Genomic DNA, 27,081 nt, shown 5'->3' on the forward strand with positions numbered 1-27,081 from the left:
GTCCCCCTCCTCCAGCCTTTAGTAACCACCACTCTACTTCCTATTTTTATGACCTTAACTAATTCAGGAACCTAGTATAGATGGGGATCATTAGGTATCTGTCCTTTTGTGATTGGTTTATCTCATTTAGCATAATGTCTTCTAGGTTTAACTATGTTATAGAATGTCAGAATTTCCTTCCTTTTTAAGGCTGAATAATATCTCGTTCTTATATATATTACTGTTTTTTTTTTGGCCCATCATCCCCTGATGAACACTTGCTTTCATCGTTTGACTCTTGTCTGTTATGTACTTTAAACTTATATTGTGGGCATGTTTCCATGTGAGTTCCTACAGAACCAGCTCATTCTTCTTCATACTGCCTACTGTTCCATTGTATGGAAGTGACCAATTGAGAATCCCACAACCAGCTAGTGGTATGATGAGGATTTGAACCCAGTTCTTTCTGGCTCCAAAGGCTGAGTGCTTTTCTGTGCTCCAGGAGACGTGAGGGATGTGTACATTTTGAGCCACTATGTGGCCAGAATGGTGTTAGGCACATATAAAATAATGGGATACAACTTGACTGGGTTCTGAAAGGATTTTGAAAAATTAAGTGATGGGAGTGTGTTGAGGCCAGATCTAGTCCTGATTTAGGAAACTTCCCACGACCTAGTGATGGCCAGTGACACTCAGATTGATTTTTCCATTGCTGAAAGGAAGTAGAAGTGATCAGAGAACATAAATAACCTAGTAAAGCCAGGCAAGACTGTGTCTTCCCATGACACAGTTATGGCCAATTCTTGGTCAACACTGACCTGTGCCCCTCTCAGTATGGCTCTGCTGCTGCTGCTAAGTTACTTCAGTCGTGTCCGACTCTGTGTGACCCCATAGACGGCAGCCCACCAGGCTCCCCCGTCCCTGGGATTCTCCAGGCAAGAACACTGGAGTGGGTTGCCATTTCCTTCTCCAATGCATGAAAGTGAAAAGTGAATGTGAAGTTGCTCGGTCGTGTCCAACCCTCAGCGACCCCATGGACTGCAGCCTGCCAGGCTCCTCCATCCATGGGATTTTCCAAGCAAGAGTACTGGAGTGAGGTGCCATTGCCTTCTCCACAGTATGGCTCTAGAATAGGAATAAACAGTAGCATCTTTAGGCCTTGTCGCTCATCTGGCCCAACCCTTTGTTTTAGGCGAGGAGGGAACTGGAGCCTGAGAGAAGGCCCCATTCCCTGCTGGCACCTCGAGGGTGTGGCTGCTGGCTACTTAAGGTGTTAAGGTACTCCATATTGTTTCCCATCCCAGTTTTACTGACTCGTAGTCACTCTGTTGATGGTGGAAACTTGTGCATTATTTTTGTTCTTCATTTTTCCTGTACACGTACATTCTTTCAGCCACCTGCCTGGCTTTATTAAAAGTTATTTATGGTCTCTTAATACCTCTACTTCCTTCTTTTTCTTCCAGCAATGGAAAATCAATCTGAGTGTCATTAAGAGGATATCCCCTGAAGATGGCTGGAAACGGTGGATTTGTCACCCAACTTTCTTCCCTTCACTGATCAATTGGAATTTCTTCCACGGGCCTGAGCCCCAGTGTTATCTCACTGTCTGAATCCAGGCAGGCCTTGCACTGACTTGCCAAGTTTCCATCACTTTGTCTTCCTGTCATTGGCTGATCTGATCTCTGCACTGATTAATTAGTTTCAAATCCCTTCCTATTGATCTAGTAAAATTGACTTCTTGAATTCGTGATGGGAAATTCTGAGAGTGTTTCATTTAGACTCTGAGGGGCATCTTTTTTTAATGTCCTGTCAGAGACTTCCCCTGGGATCGAGTCGTTGTCCACTGTGCAGTCTCCTGAACCACACAGAACAAATGCGGAACTGGCGGAGGTCCTCTCCCTGCTGCTGAGTCTGGGTGCTTTTACAGCAAGCACTTCTGCCTATTCATGGGGCAGGTTTCTGTATCCTCTCACCAAAGGCACCTTGGACCACTGTCTTTCTACCTCTCGAGATTCTCTGAGCTGCATCTAAGCATCACAGCTTAGCCTTTCAGGGTGGGGCCTGCTTGCCATCCACCCATGTCATCTGGGGCCAGAACAGAGCCGCTTCCCCCGCCCCAGTGGTACGCTGCTTGATTTATACGTATCTTCTTTTTCTTTCTACTGGCTGTGATCCCCCCTCTCCGTGCAGGAAGGGCTGGAGTAAAAGTCCGAAAGTTGAATATTCTCTGTTCTGTCACAAAGAGAAATGAGCAGAAACACATGGCCTTAAAGGTTAGGAGAGAATTCCGTTGAGAGCCAGTCCCAACCTGGATGCAGGACTGATTCATGGCACTCAGCAAGATGCCTTTCGGGGTGTGGTCACTCACTGGCTGGAATTAAATCCTAATACCTGCTTTCCCAGTCAGCAGCCACCACGATGCAGGGAGCTTGTTTATTTAACGTGATCAGACCACTGTGTCCAGCTAATCTCCACTTGCCTATCTCCTCTAAGATAGCTTTCCCCAAAAAATGTGTAAACACATTCTTTGAATCTTCTTAGAAGTCCCTTAAAGCCCCCTGCGAGGCCTGCCCCCACTGGGCAGGCAGTGGTGAGTCACCCCGAGGTGGGAGGGTTCTCATACATCTCCGTCAGGCACGGCAAGAGCAGCAGCCCAGCCAGGAATGAGCTTCTCCCTCCCAGCAGCCTCCCTGCAAGGCAGGGCCCTGGAGAGCCGCTGTGCAAGCTGCAGCATTTGGCTCATTCATTTGTCTTCATTAACGTTGCTTATAGCGAGCCCTTTGTCACATATATGATTATGGGAGATTCAATTCTCCTGAATGTGTAAACACAGAGCTCCAGTGTGAGGCTCCAAGCAGGCAGCAGCCTGAAGAGGAGCTTTTCTGCTGTTGGGGGGATGACATATACTTTCAGCCCCTGAGGATGGGGCTGCACTGGGGGGACTGGGTCTTAAATGTTGGAGACTGGTTCTTGCTTCTCAGTCCTTCCCCCCGGGGCTGAGTCCTTGCCCACCAGTCACTTCACATGACTCCATGTCCTTGTCCGTTCCTCCCTCCCCTCAGCTCCACAGTCACCAAGTCCACTCATACTCAGCATTCCTGCCTTAACCTCGCTTAACTACATCCCTTCCTCATTCCTCCTCCAGGGCCCTGTCCTCATATAAGGCCACCATCATCTCATGGCTGGATTCTTGGACAGCCTCTTCATCATACTCCCTACCACCAATCTTGTCCCACTCTCCTCCGTTCTCACCCTGCTGCTATCTTCATCTTTCTGAAATCCCTATCAGTCTGGGCCACCCTCCTTCCTAGGAAAAGCCTGAACTGCTTCACTTGGTCTGCAAGGCTCTTCAGAACTAGGTCCCTGGAACTTCTAGGCTTTGACCCCATCAGCATGATTGTTTCCTTCCTGCATCCCCTTTTTGGGTTATACTTTGTCACAGGGTTCCAGAACAATTCTATCTTGTGCCTAATATCTTAGGGCTTTTAAAAAGATGGGCTTCCCTGATAATTCAGTTGGTAAAGAATCCACCTGCAATGCAGGAGACCTCGGTTCAATTACTAGGCTGGGAAGATCTGCTGGAGAAGGGATAGGCTACCCACTCCAGTATTCTAGGACTTCCCTTATGGCTCAGCTGGTAAAGAATCCGCCTGCCATGCAGGAGACCTGGGTTTGATCCCTGGGTTGGGAAGATCCCCTGGAGAAGAGAAAGGCTACCCACTCTAGTATTCTGGCCTAGAGAAGTCCATGGACTGTATAGTCCATGGGGTGGCAAAGAGTCACACACAACTGAGCGACTTTCACTTTCACTGTCCTTAAAAAGCTAAATCAATCGTTTAATTACTTAAAAAATATTTTTATTGAGGTATAATTGACATATAACATTATATTAATTTCAGATGTGTGTGCAACTCAGTTGCTCAGTCATGTCCAACTCTTTGTGACCCCATGGACTGTAGTCTGCCAGGGATTATGCATGGGATTTCCCAGGCAAGAAGGGTTGCCATATCCTTCTCCAATTTCAGGTGTACAAGCTAACAAATCAATATTTGTATACACTGTGCAATAATCACCACAGTGAGTCAGTTACCATCTGTCACCATACAAAGTTGCAAAACATTTTTTCTTGTGGTGAGAACTTTGAAGATTTACTCTTAGCAAGCTTCAAACATGCAATACAATATTATTGACTATAATCACCATTCTGTGTATTACCTCACTATGAATTCCTTTTTTAGTTTCTAATTTGCTTACTCTGCTATTTCTCATATTAGCACAGAACATGGGGAGCTGGACTAAATAAAATACCCATGTCACTGTTTCCTTAGTATCATTCTCCAGGGGCTGATGTTTCTATTCTGAGCTGTTATACTCAGGCCACTTTAGGTGCAAGAAGGAGAACAATCAAGTTACCAGAGGGAAAACGTGGGTATTTATTAAAGAATATGCATGAGGGAGGCTTCTCTGGTGGCTCAGTGGTAAAGAATCTGCCTGAAGTGCAGGAGCTACAGGAGACACAAATTCAATCCGTGTTTGGAAGATTCCCTGGTGGAGGAAATGGCGACCGACTCCAGTATTCTTGCCTGGAGAGGATCCCCATGGACAGAGGAGCCTGATGGGCTGCAGCCCATGGGGTCACAACTGAATCAAGTTAGCAAGCATACACACATGCTTGAGGGACCAGAACAAAATCTGGCTCAGGTAAGGGCAGAAACAAGACAGCCACTGGGCCCGGCCAGTCTCTCTTTCTCTCTGTGACTTTCTGTCTTTCAGTCTTTCTCATTTGCTTCTCTTCTCTCCATTCTCTTAACTCCTTCTTGGCCAGCTTCTCCTCTTTGTTGTTATTTTTCAGTTGCTCAGTCATGTCAGACTCTTTGCAACCCCATGGACGGCAGCCCACCAAGCTTTCCTGTCCTTCACTATCTCCTGGAGTTTGCCCAAACTCATTCCTCTCCTTATTCATCTTATATACCACCCAGAATGGCAGCCATAGTCCAGGGCCTATGTGGGCTTCCAACTTTAGCACCCACCACTCACTACAGCTTCCTGTCACTGGAGAGAGGTTGGGCGGGTGCTGAGTCCTCGCTCTGAAACAGGCTGCAGCAGTCCTGCATCCTGGTAAGTCTTGGGTCTGGTTGCCCTTCACTCAGAACTCTTTCCCACATTCTTCCCCATAGCTTTGATCCAAGAGGGGCAGGTTACAAGGGTATCCCGTTTTCTCTGTCAGAGGCTGGGAGCAGAGGCAGCTTATCAATGGGAGGTCATATTAACTTATTACATTAATTGTATTAGTAACAAAGTACCATAAGAAAGTAACAAAGGAGGCTGTATTAGTAACCAAGTACCACAAACTAGGTGGCTTAAACAATAGAAATCTGTTGTCTCAGTGTTGGAGGCTAGAAATCTGAGATCAGGGAGTTGGTTGTGTAGATTTCCTTCTGAGGGCCATGAGGTAAGGATGTGTTCCATGCCATTCTCCTAGCTTCTGGTAGCCTCGAGCATCCCTGGCTTGTATGTGGCATTCTCCCTGTGTCTTTGCATCATCTGCCTTCTGTATGTGTCTGTCTCTGTATCTGTCTTCCCTTTTATAAGGACTCCAGTCATATTGGATTGGACCCCACTCTAATAACCTTGTCTTATTTTGATCTTTCTACAAAGACCCCATTTCCAAATAAGATCACGTTCACAGGTACTGGGGATTAGGACTTCACCATCTTTTGGGGTGTGCAGTTCGATCCATGACAGAGGCTAAGGGCAGGGCTGAAGATATCTCTGCAGTTCCTCTCCTTGGCCCCCTTAGGAGCTTCATTGTGAGCCCACTTTGGCAGTCCTCCAGACATGACTAGACACTGGAGTAAAAAGAGACCATTAGGTGTAATTGAGGCCCCCACTGCAGACAGGAAAAACCTTGTAAACCTCAAATAAATACCTTCTACAGGTAAACAGTGCCCCACTGCACCCTGTCCAGGAATGTAGCCTTGTGGCTTTGTAAGACCTGTAGGGAAAGGTTATTTATAACATGGATAGGTTGGTAGCTCTGATGACAACTATTAACGTGGTCAATAATAACTACACCAGTAATGCTAATACTGCAAAAGGTCAGTTTTCATTCCAATCCCAAAGAAAGGCAATACCAAAGAGTGTTCAAACTGCCACACAATTGCACTCATTTCACACACTAGCAAAGTAATGCTCAAAATTCTCCAAGCCAGGCTTCAACAGTACGTGAACCATGAACTTCCAGATGTTCAAGCTGGATTTAGAAAAGGCAGAGGAATCAGAGATTAAAATGCCAACATCCATTGGATCATTAAAAAAGCAAGAGAGTTCCAGAAAAACATCTACTTCTGCTTTATTGACTACGCCAAAGCCTTTGACTGTGTGGATCCCAATAAACTGTGGGAAATTTTGAAAGAGATGGGAATACAAGACCACCTGACCTGCCTCCTGAGAAATCTGTATGCAGGTCAAGAAGCAACAGTTAGAACTGAACATGGAACAACAGACTGGTCCCAAATTGGGAAAGGAGTACGTCAAGACTGTATATTGTCACCATGCTTATTTAACTTATATGCAGGGTACATCATGCAAAATGCCAGACTGGATGAAGCACAAGCTGGAATCAAGATTGCCAGGAGAAATAATAACCTCAGTTATGCAGATGACACCACCCTTATGGCAGAAAGTGAAGAAGAACTAAAAAGCCTCTTGATGAAAGTGAAAGAGGAGAGTGAAAAAGTTGGCTTAAAGGTCAACACTCAGAAAACTAAGATCATGGCATCTGGTCCCATCACTTCATGGCAAATAGATGGGGAAACAGTGGAAAGAGTGACAGACTTTATTTTCTTGGGCTCCAAAATCACTACAGCTGGTGACTGCAGCCATGAAATTAAAAGATGCTTGCTCCTTTTAAGAAAAGCTAGGACCAACTTAGATAGTCTATTAAAAAGCAGAGGCATTACTTTGCCAACAAGCGTCCATCTAGTCAAAGCTATGGTTTTCTAGTAGTCACGTATGGATGTGAGAGTTGGAGCATAAAGAAAGCTGAGTGCCAAACAATTGATGCTTTTGAACTGTTTGGAGAAGACTCTTGAGAGTCCCTTGGACAGTAAGGAGATCCAACTGATCCTAAAGGAAATCAGTCCTGACTATTCATTGGAAGGACTGATACTGAAGCTGAAATTCCAATACTTTGGCTACCTGATGTGAAGAACTGACTCATTTGAAAAGACCCTGATGCTGGGAAAGATTGAAGGCGGGAGGGGAAGGGGACAACAGAGGATGAGATGGTTGGATGTTGTCACTGACTTGATGGACATGAGTTTGAGCAAGCTCTGGGCATTGGGGATGGACAAGGAAGCCTGGTGTGCTGTAGTCCATGGGGTCACAAAGAGTCAGAGATGACTGAGCGACTGAACTGAATTGATACCACATGTGCCTTAAAATTGTCTTCATATCCATTATTTTATTTGATCCTCATGACAACTATGAGAAATAGGAAAAGATTTTATTTTGTTTCATTTTGTTTTACTTATTTACTGAGGAATAATTGACATAGAGTAGTATATTAGTTTCAGGTGTACAACATGATTTGCTCTTTGTATATATTGCGAAATGATCACCATAATGGGTCAGTCTTATCACCATGCTGCTGTGCTGTGCCTAGTCACTCAGTCATTTCTGACTCTTTGGGACCCCATGGACTGCAGCCCACCAGGCTCCTCTGTCCATGGGATTCTCCAGGCAAGAACACTGGAGTGGGTTGCCATGCCCTCCTCCAGGGGAATCTTCCCAACCCAGGGATTGAACCCAGGTCTTCCACATTGCAGGTGGATTCTTTACTGTCTGAGCCACCCAGGAAGCCCACTTATCACCATACTTAGTTACAAAACTTTTTTTCTTGTTTTGAGAACCTGTAAGATCTATTCTCTTAGCAACTTTCAGATAGGCAATACAGTATTATTAACTATGGTCTCCATGCTGTACATCTCATCCCCATGAATTATTTATTATTTAACTGTAAATTTGTACCTTTTGACTCCCTTCATGGATATTTCCCCAACACCCACCCTGTGCCTCTGGCAACCATCCATCTATTCTCTGTATCTGAGAGCTTCTTTTTTTCTTGCAGAACATATGGTATTTATGTTTCTCTGAATTCTTTAACATAGCATACTGCCCCCAAAGTTCATGCATGTTGTTGCAAATGGCAAGATTTTTTATGACTGAATAATATGCCATTGTGTGTGTATCACATTGTATCTATCCGCTCATCCATCACTGGACACTTAGGTTGTTCCCACATCCTGGCTATTGTAAACAATGCTTCATTGAACATGAGGGTGTGTATAGCTTTTTGAGTCGATGTTTTCATTCTCTTCAGGTAAGTACTCAGAAGTAGAATTGCTGGATCATATGGTGGTTCAATTTTTAATTTTTTGAGGAACCTCCATACTGTTTTCCATAGTGGCAGTGCCAGTTTACATTCCCACCATGAGTGCACAAGAGTTCCCTTTCCTCCACGTCCTTGCGGGCGCTTGTTACCTCTTGTCTTTGTGGTGATAGCCATTCTGACAGGTGTGAGGTAATCGCTTCTCGTGGTGGTGATTAGCATTTTCCTGATGATCAGTGACAGTATCTTTTCTGTGTACCTGTGCAGATTTTTGTCATATTACTTCTTTGTGCCTCAGTTTCCTCATCTGGGAAATGAAGATAGCAGTAGCTGCTCAAAGGGTTGTTGTATGAGTTAAATACATTAATAAATTTTAGCTCTGATACCCTGTAAGCATGATGAAATGAATGCTGTTTTCATTCACTGTCATTTATATTACAGATAGAGAAAACAGACTGGGAGGTTAAGAGTCTCAGCTAAGACTCTCAAACCCACTGCCAAGCAGGGGCCCTCACAGTTCAGGGGCAAGAGGATCAAAGGGTGTCTCTGTAAATCCAGAGAGAAGATGACACTCCATCCCCATCACCTCTTCCTGTCATATCTTAGAGTTATTAATACTTTGCTCGAGGCTCATAACGTCTTTTCTTTAAACTGTGTTTTCATTTATTTCCTGTCAAAGCTGTTTTCTTGTTCCCCAAATTAAGAATATATAAAGAAAATATATTTTAGGATGAAATAACATGCAACTCTTTAGTTATGCCTGCTATCTCTGAAAGGTATGAAATACAGTTGTTTGCCAGAGAGAGAAAAGGAAAATCATACACCACATGTACACATACATATTAGAAGACATACGGGACCTGGAAGAGGGCACATAATTTTTCTTTCGTTTCAGTCTAAAAACCATCTAGCCCATTCTGTCAAGCTCTTCTCTCTCATCTCCCTCCACATCTCTGATTCCCACCTGTTGGAGACTTGTTTGTTTTTTTTCTCTCTCTCTCCCCTCTCTGCATCCTCTTGGCTTCATTCTAGGATGTCATAGGTGGGGCTCCTCAGAGGCTGCTGCTAAGATAAGGGGTCATGTGAAAATGACGTACTAGGAAGCATTTCCAGGAAAAATTGGTGGGAAGGTAGGATCAGGAAGGGAGGTCTAGGAAAGCATCAGGCAAAGTCCCATGGAGTTGCTCTTGGAGACAGACGAGTTCAGCCTTCAGAGTTGTCCTCATCAGGAAGGGATGGACAAGGAGCTGGAGGAGTTCCCACCTGTGATCAAGGGCTGTCCTGCCCCCCTCCCTCACTAGGACAGAAATGCCCCCGTCACTTCCAGCTGTCTGAGTGCAGGCCTGAGAAGTGGGAAGCAGGTGCTGGCTTTGAAAATGAAGGCACAGCTGGAGCTGGTGTGTATGAAGATAGTAGATCTGAGGAAAGACTCCATCCTGTAAGAGGCCGCGTGAAGCCCCTGCTGCGCAGGGCTAAGGAGGCCTTAAATTCTTCTGAGTGGAAAGTCTGCAAAACAAACACACCTTTCTGTTGTTCGTGTGCATGGTCTCTGGACAAAGTTTTGACATGTCATGCTACTCAGGGTCTGTTTTTTCATTTGTTTTAATAAATTCAGAGAAGGGAAAGAAATGACATGGATGAAGTGGGGAGAAACCCTCATCAGTTCTCAAACATATTTTAGTTTCATGTTATTGGTTTTTAAACAAAATTCAGAGACACCATGGGGTCTCGGCGGACCTTTGAAGGATTCTTGATTCAGTGTCAGGTGCCCCTATAATCCCAGGCTCATCCTACATCTTTATTGTTTACTTCATCTGCCTTACTCTTCCCCTTTCTGTACAAAATTGGCCTTGGTTTATTTCCTTCTCCTTTTTTCTCCTTTGAATGCTATGGCTTCAACAGTAAGGGGAAGATGCTGAGAAAGGTGGGTTGAATACACAGTCTGGATCCTTTTGGAGATCAGTGCTGTATTTGAGGTGATAAGAGAGTTGGGGGCTAGCCCCCAGTGGCAGGAATGAAAGGGGCACAGGGAGGGATGGAGAGAGCATGCTTTCTGGACTCTACATGTCACAAGGTGATTTCAGAAACAACGTTCTTCCTAATGAGGGAAGATGGGTTTCTGGCCTGCAGGTGGAGGGGCCAGTGCTTGGTGGGGGCAGGGTGCTGGCAGCTTGCACCTGTGGCAGGGAACTGGGCCACTCACCTTCACTGTCTCTTGGCAGAAAGGCAAGGTGCTTCCTAATGGAGACTGATGAAGCCGGAACGCAGATAATGAACTGAAACAGGATTCCTCACTGAAATGAAAGTCAGGGCTGGCGATAATGAACGCAGTTGTCTCTATTGAGCCCAGAAGCTCCACTCTACGTGGAACTTTGTGAAATGAGGTCTTCCTTGTAAAACAACAGGTTGTGAGGAGTGGAATCTATGTTTAAATTGCTGTTAAACTGAGCTAAGCAAAGTCAAGAAATAGCCTTCCAACTCAAGAGATTAATCCTGCAAGCAAGGTGCTCAAAAATGTCCAAGAGGCTTGAAGTCCTTCTTGAATCTTTCGGCAACCTGTGAAAGGAAAATGTTGTAAAATTTCTCCTGCCAAGAAGGAGCTTAAGCATCTCAAGGGCAACCTGAAGCTATTGTCCAAGGTTGTTTCTCTGAATGGACAGTCTCAAGTCAGGAACTTGTGATATTGTGAGTGAACAAAAGAAGATAAGAATACTCAGATTCAAGCATTTTGAAACTCTGGAGAAATGTTTCCCTGGGCTGGGGAGTATCACCAAAATATCCCAGATTTTGGGACACAGTAAAGAAGGAACTGAAGGAATGTTTATTCCATAATAAGGTCGGATAATAAGTTTACTGATCCTGTACTCCCAGTATGAATCTCAACATCGCTAGCTTTTCTGCTGTGCTGGATGAAAAGAGTGGGGTCTGGATCGAAGAGATGTGCTCTTTGAGGTAGGATAATTATTGATTTTCAAACTTCTGGTTATCTGTATAGCATTTGATATTTGCATTGTTGTTCACCAAAGTTTTAACTCATGTGCTCCATGATTGCCAATGGTATACCGAGTCTGTACTTCAGGAAATTTTGGGTAGGTTGGATTTTTTAAATCAGCATAACTTTTATGATTGAAGGCAGTAATAACACCAGTCATCTATAAATCACTTCCACAGTTTATAGAGCATTTTAGTATTACAGGCTTAGTCACTCAGTGTTTGACTCTTTGTGACCCCATGGACTATAGCCTACGAGGTTCCTCAGTCCATGAAGTCTTCCAGGCAAGAATACTGGAGTGGGTTACCATGCCCTCCTCCAGGGGACCTTGCCAACCCAGGTACTGAACCCACGTCTCTTGTGTCTCTGGCATTGGCACGTAGAGTCTTTACCACTGCGCTACCTGGTTTCAATTGCCACAACATCTTTTGAGGAAGTATTGTCATCTCCATTTTCCAGACACAGGAACTGGGACTCAAGAGGGTTCAGGGGCACACTCAACCTTCCACTGCTTCTTGGCTTGTGTTCATAAGTCAGTTCTCCCTACTGCAAATCGTATTCTTTTTTAAAATTCAGCACTCACTAATTAAATCAATTCCCCTGTAGAATTAACCTGGCTTATTATGCCATGGTTATTAATTTTTCTTTTTAATGTGTATGGTGTCAACAAACATTTCTTTGTATTTATCAAATTACTGTAAAGTGGGATATACCTGCAGTGGGTCAACATTGAATGAGTGTCAACTAAGACAGAAAGAAGGATTATTTTCCCCATGTTGTGGGTAAGGAAATGAAACAACAATAAGGTTAAGTGAATTTCCTAAAGTCTTGGTGAAATGGTAGTATCAGTGCTGAGTATTTTAAGCTTCCTGGTTAGCCCATAAAACACCCCTATATTTTCTATTCTTGCTTTGATAGACCAGCTATTGGCAATACCCATAAGAACACTTCCAGTAGAAGCAAATTGTGTGACCTTACACAATACCCAAGACAGATCCATAGGTCTGTGCTTTGAAGTGTGCATGGTTTGGCAGTACAGTTTTAAGAAAAAGAACACAAAATTAGTAAGAGGCTCTGAAGATTAAGCTTCATGAACTTCATAGTAAATCCACCTCTGCCAATAGCTGGCAGGAATGCTCCAGACTCTCACCACACTTCAGGTCCCAGAGTTACACTGGATTTTTGTCTTCCTTCGTTAGTGAGCACGCAGCCTGGAAAGGTGAAGTGAAGCCCAAGTTGAGGACAAAGATATTGAGAGAAGCTCGGCATTTGAAAAGCATTCAGGTCTCCAAGAGCTTCCCAGGTGGTACTAGTGGTAAAGAACCCATCTGCTAATGCAGGACATTTAAGAGACATAGGTTTGATCCCTGGATCAGAAAGATCCCCTGGAGAAAGAGACAGCAACCCACTCCAATATTCTTGCCTGGAGAATCCCCATGAACAGAGGAGCCTGGCAGAATAAAGTCCATGGCGTCACACAGAGTTGGACACGACTGAAGTGACTTAGCACTGCAGCACAGGTTTCCAAGGCCAGATAAATTACTTTCCAGGGAACCAAAATAATTGCAGGTAGGATCAAGGAACAACTTTTTAATAGTTTCTGCACAAGTTATGAAGAAATGACTAGCCACAAGTCAGAGGGGCAAATTGGACCCCAAATTTCAGAGGTGGACTCTGCAAACTACAGGCTGGTAATCTCAACGTTAGCCACCAGCAAATTTCTCAAATGGGTTATCTAACAAATAGTTTGTTAAAATATAGAAAGGGGAGACATGGTTACCAGGTTCTAAGATGGATTCAGTAAAAAAAAATAACAAATCAAGTTCATTTCCACTTTTTTTAAGTGAAATGTTAAGCCTAAAGATCAGGGGAATATGTTTGGATTTCAGAAGGCTATTTGATGGGCTCTTTCATGAAACCTTTTCAAGCAAGTTGGAGAAATGTGGCTCGAACCATGGAATAGTTAAATAGTTTGGTTTGGTTGACTGATAGAGTGAGATGAATTAGTGCCGAAGTGAAAGAATTGCCCATTTCTTTTCAGCTCTTGTTCAGTAAGGATACAAAGATGAATAAGACAGGGCTCCTGCCTTCAAGACTTCAGCAGAGAAAAATGATATATAAGGAACTAGCTATGATCATTCTGGAGAGGGCTGTACCAGGGTTATAGCCAGGAAATGGAATGACTGAGTAGAATCACTGGGGTGGGGTGTTGGGAAAGAGAACTTGATTGCAGTTAGCAATGTCAGCTGATACAGAGGCCGTCTTACAAAGTAGTGAGGATTTCAACTAGAGAGGAGATAACTTGGGGAAGGACACTGAACCAAATAAGTTTCAGGTTCCTTTCAAAGGCTAAGGTTCCGAGTTTGTTCATGGTTAAATCACAATGGCTGGTTTCAACACAGCCAAGCTTGGCTACTGCTCTGAGCCTGCATCTCCACAGCCAGACCATGGGGCAGGGAAAGCAGAACTGCTGAGAAGGGTACCAGAGTCAGCCTGGAAACCACAACCGCGCTAGGAGCACAAGACGGGGAAGGAAAGCTTGTTAGCTTGTTCAAATTACTGGGAACCTCATGAATGAGAATGTCTTTGGCTATTTGAAAAAAACTACAAGCTAGAGGGTCAGGGAATTAAAGGAGCCTTGTGGTCTAGCAAATGAAAGCTGGCGATTTGGGTGTGAGACCCTCTACTCAGAGACATTGAATTTATGTCTCAGGAGTGCTGAGAACCTCCACATTCTTCTCATTTCAAAGCTTTTTCATGTCATTAAAAAGACTGATTCTGCTTTTCTAGAGAATAATGTGGGTTGTTTATTAATGTTCATAGGAAATATTTCTACAATGCCACCTCAGGGTCTGAAACCAACCTGACTGGATGAGGCACATCTAAAGTCTAAAAATCCTAATGTCAGCTGTGTTTCCTGTGCAGAGCACGCTTTAAAATGAAATATTAAGTCACTGAGTCATCTAAGTACCTGGAAACGATTCACATCAGACTGGGAAGAATTTATTAGAAAAACACATCACAGTTCCCCAGCACAAGAGCCACTGCTCGCCGTACACAGCTGTCGGCAGCAAAGTTCTCTTAGGTTCTCTCGCAGGCAGGTGTCCTGCCCTAAATCTAAATTCTGACCGGGAATCTCCTCTGTAACTCAAAGTCACTGTAACAAGATAGCCACCCCGCCTCAAAATCCTTTATACTGTCTCTCCCGTGGGGCTCACCCTTTCTCAGATTGGCACCCTCCTCCGAGGACAAAAACTGGGCATGTGGTGTGAGCGGAGCCCTTTTCACCAGGCAGCCCCTAATTACGCACGGCCTTTCTCCAGCGCGCTCAGCGGCAAAGACCAGCCAGACAATGAACCCATGTTCAAGGCTCTGGATAATGCCGGCCATTTAATGTGGTTGAATATCGCAGCCAGGGCCTTCCTGTTTCCAAACCAGTCAATAGAGGTGTGGGGCCCTGACTGTGTTTCCCAGCCTTTTGCCATCCCGTGGAAGACAAAGAGGAGTTTGATGTCTGTGCCCTGAATACTTAGCATGAGAGGCTGAGGTCCAGCCATCTCCCTGTAAGGTAGTAGAAGGCTGTGGTGCTTGGACAGATTGGGTAGAGTCCAGTTTTCTAGGCAGCACCGCTCGCTCTGTTCACAGGTCCACAGAGAGAAGGGTCTCAGTGTGACTGGAAGGATCTTCTGTCACAAAATAGTACCTATTTTCCCACATAAGCACACAAACATCCTACCTGATTTCTTTCAGCATCAAAAATATTAGTTGACTATAACCATCCGTTTTCGTACCCTGGCACTCCGTGTTTTATTTGTAGAACCGCTTGTGCTCTTTGAAAATTTAATGAAACAATATTAAATAAATAATCCAGAAGTAGCATAATCAAATGCCAGTACATCCAGGCTGGGACCCTGTTCTGAGAAATTGGCTATGTGTAAAGCTCACCTTTTCCTGTTCAAGGAACTACCCTGCTAGTCTGAACATGTGAAAATCTAGCTGGGATGGACCCTCACCCTTTGACTCTCAGCAATAGAAAGAGAATGCAGATCTGTACATAGCAGTCTCTTCATTTTATCCATAATAGCTTCACAGTCAGATTATCCCTACATTTTGGATGAAAAAGGAATGCTATGAATAGCAATAAACTGAGGGGAACCAGTGGGCTGGAGTGTTATGTAAGAGAGAGGGATCCTTCCCTCTCCCATCCGCCTTCCTCCCCACCCTCCGTTTGTAAGAAATACTATCCCAAACATCTCAGACAGCTGAGAATGAAAAGCTACTATGAAATATATACTCTCTTGCTCCTCCCCAGACCATATCTGGCAAGCACACAGGACTTGTGTGTTCTTGGCTAAGAATATATAGATGGATGGATAGATCAATAGATACAGACAGATAATTATATTATCATTTAATCACTAGTGATAGCATAGAGGCTGTTCAAGTAAATAAGAGAAAACCCATTTCTAGAAACAATCAGGCTACATTAAACTTTTCAGTTCTTTTAAAATTCTTCTTTCATTATTCTTTCATATTCTTCTCTCATTCTCCCTAGTACCCATTACCAGCTAACTCAAGGTCTTACTTTAAGAAACAGCAACCCTGGGGAGCTTTCCATGGTCTCCTGAGACTGGGTTGGTTGCCCTCATTCTTAGCATACTCTTTGTTCTCTATCAGAGCATCATCATGCCAGCCTGTGTGGTAACTGTGCATTTAACTATGCTTCCCTGTCGTCTATTAATTCCGCATCTTTCTTACCTTGTAGTCTCCAGTGATCATGACACTGCGGTCATGAAACATAGTAGGTATTCAGTGGGCATTTGTCAAATGAATGGCCTCACTATAATTCAAGGTCACCCTACTTTGTAGAGCCAGCCAGTTTGAATTGGGACCCTTTTATATGTGAACACCATGCTCTGTCCTGGTTCTCCTGAGGTCACTGAAGGATATGAGCAGTGGCCCTGCTCCCAGATCCCTTGCAGACGAGCTAGACAAATGAGACAATCAGAAACTCATCAAGAGCCATGTCGAGCTGCTGATTTCAGCTGAAACTTGGAAGAATGAGAGAGCACAGAGGCCGAGGAAGTCCTGTAAGGCAAGGAGTGAAGGGGACTGCAGCTGGGCTGGAAGGAGGGGGAGAGTTTGATTAGGTGGAGAGGGTGAGGAGGGTGTGGAAAGGAGGAATAAGAGCTGCAGGTAGGGATGAGCCTGGCCTGAACAGGGAACAGGGAGGTGGAGGCTTAACTGGAGCAGAAAGTCCAGATTCTCCACGAGCTGGAGAAGCTAGAGCTGGGTTATGAGGATCTGGAAGGCTAGGGGGAGGGGTCTGGGCTCCAGACACTGCGTGATAGGTTAACAGTGTAAAACTAGGAGTAAGGGAATTTCATGATTTTTTTTTTAAGTCATTAAAGAAGAAAGTCCTAAAATAAGAAAGTCTATGGTCATGGCAAGGAAGACCTGAGAGCTGGGTTGAGAAGGCTGCACTGTAGCCATTGCAGTTATCCAAGAATGAGATGACATGGCCTGGGTTAGGGTGACACAGGAATGAAGAGGGGGAAAAGAGGAACTGGTAAAACATTTTGGAGAAAGAAACAGCAGGCTGGCCTTAGCTGGAGACACTGATGCTTTTCACAAGCCTGAGGTCTTATTTTTCTGAAGGTACAAGTGGGCCCCAGTGGCCAGGGACCAGATGGCCAGCGAGGAGGAAGGAGATGGCTTTGGAGTCTTCATGCTGTCCTGATGCCCCTTATATAGATTGCAGGTCAACCTTCCCTTCCCCAGGGTGTCCCCCTGTATAACTTTTGCTCACTCCTCCTGCCAAACTCTGCAGGGTAACCTCCTCCTGTTGGCACCATGGTTCTGTCTTCCAGGTGGTTCCAGGGCAGCTGCCTTGTGGGGCTTCAGTTCCCTCCCCAGTGAAGCACCCAGGCCATGCTGGGGCCTCAGCAGAGGGCAGGACCATACCAGGGGTGGCTGAGAAAAAGTTTGGTTTTTAAAATATTCCAGCCTTTGACTGCCTTCTCATAAGTCCCTAGGGTTCTGCATTCATACTTTCCTCTAATGGCTTTCATCATGGTCTTGACAGCCATCTTGTGAACATTTTACTTGAAAAGAAACAGTGCTGTGTTTCCAGAGTGTGCTCAGGAGGAACAGCCGGGAGCCTTGTACCCCCACTGCCGGCAAATCTCCTGGTCTGGAGAGAACTCAGGGCCTGGTGGCCATGATTTATCATTCTAGTGTCTTTCCCAGACAGCCCGCCTGCTCCCCTGGTTCAGCTTTTCATCATCGTTTCGGGGCTGTTTGCTCAGCCTTCACTACAGTTGTTGCAATTGTGTTTTGGACCTGACCTCCTGGCGAGCCGTGGGCTTGGCTAAGGGAGCTGGCAGAGGCTGAGCCCAGGGGAGGAGAGCACCCGGGCTCCTGAGGGCAGGAGGAGGCTGAGACACAGGCGTGCATGTTCTGAGCCAAGAAGCGGATTCATTGAGCAGCCAGCTTCAGTGCCCTTGGGGAGCGTTCCCCAGTGACCGGGGTCCTGGCTGTGCCATGGTTCCCTGCTCTGTCTCTCCTTAATTCCCACCTCCCCTTCAGACTGTTATACTCTGTCACCTCCCAAAAAAGGGTGATGAGAATTCTCTCCAAACGGTCCATGGTTTGAAATGACCTCAAACACAGCCCTGAGGGCAGGGTGCAGCTGCATGCTTCTGTTCCCTGGGAGCCAGTCCACTCGGCCTTCTCCCTGCCACCGTCTTCACCCCTAGCCTGCAGGCCAGTGAGACAGCAAGAGATAGAGAAGAGGAAGGGGCTTTGGCCTGGACGTCCGGACATCCAGGAGTCCAGAATTGTCTCTAAGCGACTTCTTCCATGTTGCCTACTTTATAAGAACAAAGCCACCAGCCTCTGTCTTGACCTAGGAGGGATGGGTTTAGCTTTACTGATCATGTATTGTGTGTCAAGCTAGTTATATACCCTGTGAATTCTCAGGACAGCCCTTAAGAAGTAAATGTTGTTCAGTCACTAAGTTGTGTCTGACTCTGCGACCTCAAGGACTGCAGCACATCAGGCTGCCCTGTCCTTCACTATCTCCTGGGGTTTGCTCCAATTCATGTCCATTGAGTCAGTGATGCTATCTAACCATTTCATCCTCTGCCTCCCCCTTCTCTTCCTGCCCTCAGTCTTTACCAGCATCAGGGTCTTTTCAGATGGCCAAAGTATTGGAGTTTCAGCTTCAGGATCAGTCTTTCCAGTGAACATTGCGGGTTGATTTCCTTTAGGATTGAGTTGTACCCTAAATTTATAGTTGTTCAGAGAGTGAAAGTAACCACGCAAGGCTGCACAGCTAGTAAGTGCTAAAGCTGAAATTGAAGTCTTCCTAACTTTTCTTTTTCCACACTGCTTCTGAGAATGGGTGGGCCAGCCCATACACTGGCTCTTCTGATCTGTAGTCAAACATGTATATTAGAAAGATGTTACTGACATAAAGATATGTTTATTGAGTTCCTTCAGTGTAAAGCAGGAAAATACTTCTAGATTCTCAGAGGAAAAGTGCCATAGAAAAACTCAAATTCAGTTCATAGTGGTTCCTGACCACTTCTCTTCAGGGCTGTTTTGATGAGGGCATCGTGGTTTCCACTGTCAGCCCAGACAAGTCTTGAACAAGAAGAGCGTGAAGGCTGATCCCAGCTGTCTCCTATGTGTCAGAGAACTCGTCATGCAGTCTGTCTGGGTTCCCGTTCCTCCACCTCAAAAGAGAAACTGAGATCCCATGCCCTTACAGAGCTTGGCTGAAAATAGATGCAGACATTTCAGGTTTACAAAGGAGCTGCTGACAAGCAAAAAGCTATACTCAGGTCATTTTGTGTTATCCCCTTCTGGGAAGACAAGAGAAGAGAAATTTTTCCTTTACCAGTTTCCCTTCACTTTTTTTTTTCATTTAACATTGTATTGATTTTTAAAAATATTTGTTTATTTGGCAGCACTGGGTCTTAGCTGAGACATGCAGGATCTAGTTCCCTGATCAGGGATCAAACCCAGGACCCCTGAACTGGAAGGTTGGAGTCAGCCAACCTTCAGTTGGTGGAGTCAGCCACCAGGGAAGTCCCTTCCCTTCACTTGTGAAACAAATCTGTCCCTCCTTGTCCTCCTGTCACCCCTAACATGGGGGCAGAAGCAGTTTGCTCCATCAAATTGTACACCACTAGCATTTTCTGCACAGGCAGCAGATTTTGGGGTTCAAGCAGCTTATAGCTCAAGCATGTCTTCCAGGCAGACTCAGTTATTCTGTACCTGGCCCTGGCACAGAATTAACGCTGTTTCCTTCCTCTTTCAGTGAACTGCCTGCTCTTCTGGACTCAGGCTTTGGGGTAACAGACTTTGCCAGGTGACCCGACTTGTTAGCTTAGCCCCTTGGGGCTCTTGGAAAACTAGGCCATTTTCTGTCTTTGTCTCAGATCCAGCCCCAGGGCGTTCCTTGAGTTAGGCCAAGACTTCTGCATGAACCCCACAACCTCCGTAGAAGGCTTGAGCCAGACCACAGATCTCAGCCGTCTGTCGGGGCTCCTCCCAGTCCCCCTTCTTGTCTTCCTTAGATGACCTCACACTCTTTCACCACCCTGTCCTTCCTACACTCCAGCTCAGCCGTGACTAATGGCTTATATTAGGTCTATCAACACCAACCACCCAGTAATGACCACATGAAATACAGTGTTGACAAGGATTCTAAAGTTAAGCCTCAGTTTGGTGGGAAAGAATAGCCTAAACTTGATTAGCGGTGTCTGTCATGGGCTCGGGAGGAAGGGGGTAGACACACATGTGTGGTACTCGCTGTCTCTGCACCAGCATTTTAAGAGCTTGTTTCCCTGGCCTTACATCAATTGTTTGGTTTTGTTTTTTAAATCTTCATTCAGCTCACATATTTTCCTCTTGGATGTGCAGTGCCATTTTTCCCCCTGAAAGAGTAGCACATTTAAAAGCACACATTTATATTTTATCATAATTGCCCTCCTCAGTGCAGTGAGTCTTGGAGAAGGGGTATTCTTTGCCACTGAGTTCTGTGGAAAGTTTTGCTCCTTTGTATTTCCCTCCTATTTCCTTGAGAAGTTGGAAAAAAAAAAAAGAGAGCATATATTTTATGGAGTCAGGTACTAGAAATTCACTTACTCACTAAATAAGTCTTTATTGAGTGGTTGTTATGTGCCAGAACTTCTAGGCACTGGGATACAAAAATGAAAATGACACCAACTGTCTGCGAGAAGCTCACATTCTGGCTTAGGAAAGCCACGTTAACAGTTGCCTGTAAATGTGACACAGAGCCTCGCCACCTCTTCTAAGGGAAGCCACCATGATGTTCCCGGAACTGGAGATTTGTCCTCACCAACTTTCATTTTCAAAATAGGCTAAGCTGTTGAAGGAAGAACTGACCTCCTCTAGAATGTTATCTGCCAGTGAGTCTCAGTTCCCAGTGTCAGAGTTCCCATGGTACCTTTAAAATGCTCTCAGGCAAGAACTGCTGCTGCACTGGGCTAAGAAATCTGACTGAGGTAGCAACAAGCTATTTGGCAATAGTCCTCAGAACTACCTTTTCAGCCTGCACAGACTCCTGTGTTCTGGAGTTAGCTGCCCACCCTGGATCCTGAATCAGCTCTGCCTTGGGCTTCAGATCTTTGGGCTATCCCCACTTCTCCCAGCGTAATCTCAAACCCTGGGGCTTCAGATTCCAGGCTGCATCCTAAAGTAGGTCTTGGTGCTTCTGCATGTGAAGTCGCTTGGCTGACACCACTGCCCATCTTCAGTGCTGCCTTTTCAGACTAAGCCCAACCCCCCATCACTGACCTAGCATGCCCCATTTCCGCTAACAGTCATTGCACCAGAATGGGTCGCCTCCGTTGCTGCTAAATGGTGCTAGAGCATGGGGAAAGGCCTGTGTTAGTTTGGCGATGTCCAGGTATTTCACATTTGCTCTCATTGTGATTCTGGGCTGAATTTCAGTGCTCATCAGCATGTTTGGCAATCCAGAGACTCAGCCTTGGCCTGGAGAAGGCTAAAGCCATCTGTTCTTTTAAGTGATAGAAAGGATGAGGCTGGATTAGTTAGAACCAGGATAACACAGGGGATGCTTTCTGAAGAACGTGACCTGGGTGGACATTTTGCTTTGTGTGCTTAAGCAGAAATCCATAAAACTGGAATGCAATTGTCAGAAAACTGTTGTCACAGACAGAAACTGGGTCAGTAGTTGCCAGGGGGTGAGGGATAGAGGCTAGGGAAGAATGGTTAACAGATACAGAGTTTTGGAGAGAGGTAGTGAAAAATGTTCTCAAATTAGGTAGTGGTAATAGTTGTAGAACTCTGTGAATACACTGAAACTCATTGAGTTGTATACTTTAAAACAGCGAGTTTCGTGGTTTGTGAAGTGTATCTCAATAAAACTGTTATTAAAAGAAATCTATGACCTATAGCTGGAGAAGGCAATGGCACCCCACTCCAGTACTCTTGCCTGGAAAATCTCATGGGCGGAGGAGCCTGGTAGGCTTCAGTCCATGGGGTCTCGAAGGGTTGGACACGACTGAGCGAATTCACTTTCACTTTTCACTTTCATGCATTGGAGAAGGAAATGGCAACCCACTCCAGTGTTCTTACCTGGAGAATCCCAGGGACGGAGGAGCCTGGTGGGCTGCTGTCTATGGGGTCGCACAGAGTCGGACACAACTGAAGCGACTTAGCAGCAGCAGCAGCATGACTTATAGCAAAAACAACAACAACTTGGTATACATTTAACAAACACTTGTTTACTATCTACTATATGCATCAAGCTTTATCTGAAGCATGAGAAGCATTTGCAAGTGTGACAAACAAGGGGTTTGTAGCTATAAGCATCCCATAGGTGCAACTGGAACTCCTCCTTGCCCACATCCAGGACTCACCTGGATACTGTTGGCTTACAGCCAGGTGTAAACACCCACCCAGCCATAGTGGTCACCTTTGAACTTTCTACCAAGGAAAGACTACTTGTCTTGGCAACCCTGAAGCCTCTCATCTCCAGGGAGTGTTTCACTGATGAACCAGCTTATCTCACTCGTTTGTTAGTAATCACAGGAACAGAACAGTTTGTAATGCATCTTTATCTTCCCCTATGCTTGTGAGAGTCATCCAGGCCTTTCTATCAGGCTCCATAATCAGGCTCCCCAGAGCTAATACAGGAAAGAGAATGCTAATACAAGACACCCTCCTAACTGCGTGTACCCCTGCAAGGTGGGGTTGCCTGGCAGCTTCCTTAGTAGGCCATCATACCCAATTTTCATCCTCAGTTGGAGAGGTTAAGTCCATGGCGTGGCAGTCGTGCTCCTGGACACAGGTGAGACCCGTAGCTCTACTTCCTCTCTGGGAGACTGTCTCTGCCTTGGCAGGAGTAGTATGTCATTTATGTGATATCATTCTCGGCCATGTACCCAAGCTCACCTCCATCTACAATCAAAATAAGCTTGGAAGCAGTCTTCCTATCCTTCCCAGCTTACATTTTCTAACTTCCAGGAGGGCCCAGCATTTGGCCCTCAATCTTACCTCCAAACCACAGCAGGGCCAGGCCTTAACTGTCTCCCACCATAAATACAACTCACCATCTGACACCCACCTCTCTCCTGTGGAGCCAACCCAATTGTAATGAGATGAGAATCTCCATTTGTGCCGAATGAGTCCCCAGACAGGAGAGGAGAGGGACAACACTCATTCAGTATGGAGACAGGCAGGAGTTCACATCCTGCGAGCCACTGTCTGTGAGCTGAGCCTAGACTCCTGCTCTGAGGTACATGTGCTCGTCCCTTGGGGAGGGAAAGCGGTGCAGACAAGCACAGCCCGAGTAGTGTATTTGGAAACTCTAGGAACAGTGAAGAGGGGGCCTGTGAGAGAACAGAAGAACTCAGGGTGTCTAGAAACTAGACACTTCCAGTTTAGAGGCTGTCTAGGGAGTTGGGTGGGGCTCACTACTTCTGTAAGGACCTGGGCTACGTGGGGAAGCTTCCTTGGTAGAGGCAATAGAAACAGAACAATTCATTTTTACTCTTGATGAAGTGAAACCTCAGCTTAAAAAAATTCTGTTGCGACCGGAGCCCTTCTCAGAGATAAACAAAGAAAAGCAATATTGGCTCTTGCCATCTCCCCTCAGGAATTGTGCCTTCAAAACATGCCAAGTCTCAGTTGGAAGGTCATGAACAGGTCCCATCCAGCTGTCTCATAGGAGAAGAAAATAGGAGACCAGAAGGGGAAGAGTTTAAAATAACAAGGGGGCTCTTTAAATAGAGCTGTGAAACTGGGTGGCAAACCTAGTCCAAGGGTTAGAAACAAGCTTTTCCTCCCAAGTTTCTATGGCAACTAGATAAAATCTACAGCAAGAGTGTAGCTAATGAAATATTTCTTCTAGACCAACATGTAGCGATAACTAATGAAGGCCCACTTTGTGCAGGGATCCAACACAGGTACATTTTTAGCTCCTTCTGTGTTTTTCCTCCAAGAACTGGGCATGGAGTTTGGTGTGACGCCGTTTACTATACGTCCTGATCTCTCATAGCACGGAGTCTAGAAAGCGGGGGCAGATTTGCTGGTGTGGCTCCAAATCCCTTGGACTGCAGAGAAGCCTTCTCCCTTCCTCCTTCCCCACCCCCACCAACAGTTTTGGCTTCGTTCGACACACATTCCCAGTGTTAATTTGGACATTTAGCGTAAATGCTCGTGACTGACTAATTTTATCTGTACACAAAGAATAAACACAAGCTGGTGAGGTTAGTTGGGGGCTACTTGTATTGTACATGATTAAGAAACGAGGAGAATGCTTGGACTTGGAGGCCTTGAAATGCTATTTTAACCTGGTCGCTTATTAGCAGTGGGGCTTTGGGCAAAGTATTTACCCTGTGTCTCAGTCTCCCCAAAAATGGACCTGAAGAAAGTGCCCACCCAAAACCGGGTTTGAGCCTTAAAAGAGATTAAAATGTATAGATGTGCCTAGCTGCTGCTGCTGCTAAGTCGCTTCAGTTGTGTCTGACTCTGTGCGACCCCATAGACGGCAGCCCACCAGGCTCCCCCGTCCCTGGGATTCTCCAGGCAAGAACACTGGAGTAGGTTGCCATTTCCTTCTCCAATGCATGAAAGTGAAAAGGGAAAGTGAAGCCGCTCAGTCGTGTCCGACTCTTAGCAACCCTAAGGACTGCAGCCTACCAGGCTCCTCCGTCCATGGGATTTTCCAGGCAAGAGTACTGGAGTGGGGTGCCATTGCCTTCTCCTGTAGCAGTAACTGCTATAGAGTAGGTTTTCAATAAGAGCTTATTGAATCTAATTAAATTGCTTGGACTACAAATCACTTTCAGATTCCAGAGAGCTCTGCTCTTCTTACCAAGAAGAGTGAGTCCCAAAGCCTTTCTATTAAGATGGCTTCTTAGAGAATAATTTTAAGATAAAAGATTATTCTAAACACAGAACACATAATTGGATAATAATACAAGTGGCTAACACTACTGACGCTTGTTTTGTGCCAGGCATGGTTCAAAGCATCATATGTACATTTGCTTGTAATCGTCACAGAATTCTTACTTGGTGCATGCATGCTGAGTTGCTTCAGTCGTGTCTGACTCTTTGCAGGCCACCAGACTCCTCTGCCCGTGGCAATTCTCCAGGCAAGAATACTAGAGTGGGTTGCCATGCCCTCCTCTAGAGGATCTTCCCTACCCAGGGATTGAACCCAGGGCTCTTATGTCTCCTGCATTGGCAGATGGATTCTTTACCACTAGCGCCACTTGGGACGCCCTCTTATGTGGTAGCCAATAGTATTATCTGCTTAATAGATGAGGCAATTGAGGCACAGAGAAGTTAAAATTCTGGTTAAAGTTCTGGATTAAGTTACCACCATTACCACCATCATGAGTCTGCCATTGTGCTAAACGTTTCATTACATCCTCATAACTTGATGTGAGGATGAGGACAATAAGCCTTGTTATAGTAAGCGGTTAGCCCAAGATCACAAGGCTATTAAGAGTATGTGGTGTAATCAACATTCAACATAAGTAATCATGCCATCTGTAAATAAAGACAGCTTAATTTTTTTCTTTTCACATCTTTATTCTTTCCATTTCTTTTTCTTGCTTTATTACACTGCTTATGCCATCTTTGTCCAATGATGACTAGAAATGGTAGAAGTGGAGGCTTTACCTTGTTTCCATCTTAGGGGGAAAGCAGCCAATACTTAACTGCTAAGTATCTTTACTGTAGGTTTTTATAGATGCTTTTTATCACACTCTGGAAAATTCCCTTCTAGTTCTCATATATTGAGAATTTTACCACAAATGAATATGGAATTTTAAATGCTTTTACTACTCTTTTAAGATGGTGATGTGGCTTTTCTCTTTTATTCTGTTAAAATGATGAATTTCTATGATTGATTTTCAAGTATTGTACTAACTTTCAATCTGGAATAAACCCCATGTGGTCATGATATATAATCCTTTTTATATTGCTGAATTTGATTTGCTAACATTTTTATTACGAATTTTTGTGTCTATAATTTATGAGCTATATTAGTCTGCAATTTTCTTTTCCTGTATGTTATTGTCAAGTATTGGTATCAAGATTCTTCTAGCCTCAAAGAAGAGTTGAAGACATATCTGTTAGGGTTCCACTGTATACATATACATGTGTGTATATGTATATATATATATATATACATATATACATATATGTATTTGTATATACATATCTATGTATGTGTGTATGTGAAGATAGAAAAAAAAGAAAGGAAGAAACATGGCTATATTGCAAGTATTTGTAGGACAGGTCATCAAGGAGGACAGGTTGGAAACATTTGGGCAGGAGTTGAAGCTTCAGTAGAATTTTTTTTCTTGAGGGAAACCTCAAGTTCTGCTCTTCAGGCCTTTTTATGTGATTGGATCAGGCCCACTCCTGTTGGTGAGGATAATCTCTTTAAAATCAGCTAATTGTGGATGTTAATCACATCTAGAAAATGCCTTCATAGCAGCACCTAGACTAGTATTTTCATAGTTGGGGACTATTGCCTAGTAAAGCTGGCATAAAACAGACCATCACAGCCTATCTCTTATTGATTTGACACTCATATACATTTCCTTAAACTGTTCTTAACTTTCAAATAAAGGCTGCAACAAAGCCCATTAACAAAACTCTACTTTTACTTAACATGGTGCAACTATCGTGTATACAATCAGAAATGCACTGACTCTTTCCCCAAAAGAGGATGCAAAAGTCTTGGGTGAGGTTCCCTCTTCTCCCTGATATCCTATAACTTAGATATTCTTATATAAAGTTAACTATTAATATATCTTATGTTAGATGATATGGGGATAAGAGAGGGAAAAAACAAACATATGCATATATATATATATAAACATATTTAACAAAAGAAGCAAGAAATACTCATAACAATTAAAGTCTTCATTTCTATAACATGGTCACATGGTCATAGCTGGTATTTATATCTACCTTCTTACACTACCATTTCCATATTCCTTTAGATTGCAGCAAGAAGCTTAGCTGATTTTGGTTCTTTGCCTTGTAGTGTGATCCAAACTTTTATTCCTGAAGGGTCTGTCTGGACCATTAGCAGTCCTACTTGAATTGGATTGTTGTCATTTTCCAGTGCTGTCAATCATGTGGCGGTAGTACTAAGAGACACCCTAAGCGATTCCTACATTCCAGACATACTCTTCCA

The 27,081-nt window shown here is 44.6% G+C and overlaps 1 protein-coding gene across 3 annotated transcripts in view; it reads left to right on the forward strand.

The window, feature by feature from the left end:
- The window catches only part of NUBPL (NUBP iron-sulfur cluster assembly factor, mitochondrial), a 446,167-nt gene that overhangs the window by 325,712 nt on the left and 93,374 nt on the right, over positions 1-27,081 (forward strand). For 2 of the 3 annotated variants that reach the window (XM_024981927.2, XM_059879161.1), the window contains exon 13: positions 10,594-11,323. The gene's annotated coding sequence lies outside the window, so the exon portion shown is untranslated. Of the gene's footprint in view, positions 1-1,442; positions 3,802-10,593; positions 11,324-27,081 lie in introns of those variants that run through there. The other variant, XM_024981928.2, reaches the window with a different exon arrangement.

Source organism: Bos taurus, chromosome 21, assembly GCF_002263795.3.
Source record: "Bos taurus isolate L1 Dominette 01449 registration number 42190680 breed Hereford chromosome 21, ARS-UCD2.0, whole genome shotgun sequence".
NCBI classification, from domain to species: domain Eukaryota; kingdom Metazoa; phylum Chordata; class Mammalia; order Artiodactyla; family Bovidae; genus Bos; species Bos taurus.